Genomic DNA, 2,825 nt, shown 5'->3' with positions numbered 1-2,825 from the left:
TGCCTGCACTGATGATAGATGTCAAGACATGACTTAAAAAATAAATCTGAGCCCTCTAGTATCTTATATATTAAAGGGAGTCTATTGTTTGAAAAATTATTTTTTAAGTAAGCACAAGTTGGATTAGCCTTTATAAAGGATATTCTAGTCCTACCTTCTTTGTTTGTTTTTTTTCACCTGCTTTTAGCCATTTTTGAAATATTTCTTCTTTTCACATATGCAAATGAAGCTCACAGAACACAAGGGATGTTCCCCCTGTGCTCCAAGCACAGCAGCGTCTTTGTGTGAGTCTAGTGTCCTGGCTCTTTTCTTTACGCTCCCTCCATTTGCTTATCGTGATCTTCGCAGTGTCAGCTACTGCAAGTCTTTTCAGTGAGATCAAACTCATGCGCATTTCCTGTAGCAGTGGTCATCCTTGCTATCTGTCAATGAGCTTAGTGCGCATGCCCCTTGAGCTCCCTGAGCTTCATTTGCATATGTGAAATTTTTCAAAAATGGCAGGGAGCAGGCAAAAAAAAGTAGAACTAGAATAACCTTTATAAAGGCTATTTCAATATGGGCTTACTTAAAAAATGATTTTTCACATGATAGACTCCTTTAAGGAGGACCACCAACTGCTTCCAGTGCAGCTGAAATGTTTCTTTACCACTCACCGTTCCCGAGCAATCAAAGCCATTAATTTTGGCACCTAATATGTTAATTAGGCTTTTTACTGTCGAGTGGGTGGTCCCAGCCCAATACAATCAAGGGGGTGGGATCCAGAGCTCTTAGATACTGTCCAGTCAGTGACAGACGGTGTCAGAGAGGCTCTTTCATCATCTTCTGATATTAGATTATATATACAACCTATCACTTTAGATTACACTCTTTTACATTTTATTATTGGGGTCAATTAGTAATTGTTTAGTGTGTCGAGGTGGCTGCCCAGGAGGCAGTACTGGGGCAATTGTTCATTGTCTAGGGGCTAATGTTTTTGAAGCACTAGCTATTGTGATGTTTTCATACACTACTGTTCTTTTTCTGAAAACAGGTGCTTGGTGCTAGGGATTTTCCAAACTCACCTGTATGCAGGGCATGACATTGTCTGAGTTCTGCTTTTCTGTTGTCTCTGCTGTGTGTTTCCCTAATCATCCTGGAAGCACTGGCAGCTTTAAGTAGAGAGCTTGATAATATAAAATAGATTTGTTTTCTTTGGAATGTTGGAAGCTAGAGAGAAAAATTTCCGCATGCCCAGAATCAGTGAAGTGGCACCTATTATTACATACAAAGAGTTAGAGTTGGTGAAAAGTTCTCTTTAAAAAGAAGAGATCTGATGCTCGGTTTGGCAGCACATATACTAAAATTGGAACGTTACAGAGTAGATGGCCCCTGCACAAGGATGACATGCAAATTCGTGAAGCGTTCCATATTTTTAAAAAGTTTAAAAAAAAAAAAAAGAAGAGATCTGGAGAGCAACGATATGCTACATGGATCAGATAAGTAGTAATTTTGCAGGGTGACTGGTACTGTCATGGTTGTACCTCATGGCTATATGAGTTTTGTTTTAGGCAAAGGCACAATCCGAGCAAAGTTACGGACTTAGGACTACTATAAGTTCACATGTTCTACTCAGATTGCTTCTTTAAAGGGGTGTTTCTGTCTATTTGAAGAGTGAAGTCACCCTTATATCTGTTCTCTCCAGAATGGAGGTGGCCATGCAGTTCTTTCCATTGTAATTTATAGGAAGTATAAAATACTTAGCGGTTTGGGTAAAAAGAACCAGGACCAATCCATACAATCATGTAGCCAGAAAGTGGAAAGGAATAATAGATCCGCGCTTACCCTCACAAGATGTTTATTCAAGCTTTCAGAAACACACAACGCGTTTCGGAACTAAAACTGTTCCTTTCTCAAGTGTCTGTTTAGTCAGCATAAAAGTCGTATGTAAAATGAGCAGCAAATAAAGGAGCAAACTTAATTGGTACACTCCCACTCGTTCACAAATTAAATACTCATGGGATACATATTCAGAAGCGTCCCAAAAGAAACATTCCATAGTAATCACACACAGGTTATAATAATTTCTTACCAAAAGAGTCATAAAGTAGAAGTATCATACCGTGTTTTGTGGGGGGGTTTTCTAGTTAGCGGTTTGGGTAACTCTCATAAACTGGTATGGAGGCATCGAAGGTCATCACATCTCCTCTTCTATGACGCACCAAATAGGAGTAGAGGACTTTCATTTTTTGATTGGTGGGAGTCGAGGAAGTGGAACCCATAGGATTACATAGGATTTAATGTTTATTGTGACTCTTGAGTGTGCAATCTGACAGTGTGGTCTTGAAGCAGAAAAAAGTTCTGCACCCCTGATCTAGAGGTTAGACAAAGAACATGAGTTAGAAAAGTGAGATTGGTCATGGGAATCTGCCTGGATATCTAAACCTCTAAACCTCTAGGGCAAGGTACAAATGAGTCTAATACAGATAATAATGAATTTTATTTATATAGTGCCAAAATATTTTGCAACACTTTCCAAATCATAGAGGCAAGTACAGACAAAATGAGACATCAAAGAGTAATAAATCAATACAGACAGTAGGAGTGAGGATCCTGTTCTCAAGAGCTTACAATCTATAAGGTAGAGGGGTTTCAATACCATACTTTAGACTATCATCAGCAGACTAACAGCTTTTTCTGTTGGAGACTTAGGGTAAGTTCACACGGAGTTTTTTGGTCAGGGTTTTGAGGCCGTATTCACCTCAAAACCCTGACTAAAAAGACGGCTCCCATTGAAATCAATGGGAGCCACTCAGGTGTTTTTTCCGGGAGACGATTCTTCTGGCTCC

The 2,825-nt window shown here is 39.4% G+C and overlaps 1 pseudogene; it reads left to right on the top strand.

The window, feature by feature from the left end:
* The first annotated feature begins 1,312 nt into the window (after window positions 1-1,312).
* Window positions 1,313-1,413, top strand: LOC142196359 (U6 spliceosomal RNA; annotated as a pseudogene).
* The last annotated feature ends 1,412 nt before the right edge of the window (window positions 1,414-2,825 follow it).

The sequence above is a fragment of the Leptodactylus fuscus genome, chromosome 2, assembly GCF_031893055.1.
Source record: "Leptodactylus fuscus isolate aLepFus1 chromosome 2, aLepFus1.hap2, whole genome shotgun sequence".
Lineage (NCBI taxonomy): Eukaryota > Metazoa > Chordata > Amphibia > Anura > Leptodactylidae > Leptodactylus > Leptodactylus fuscus.
Note: the sequence above shows the minus strand (reverse complement) of the source record. Positions and strands in the feature narration are given on the sequence as shown.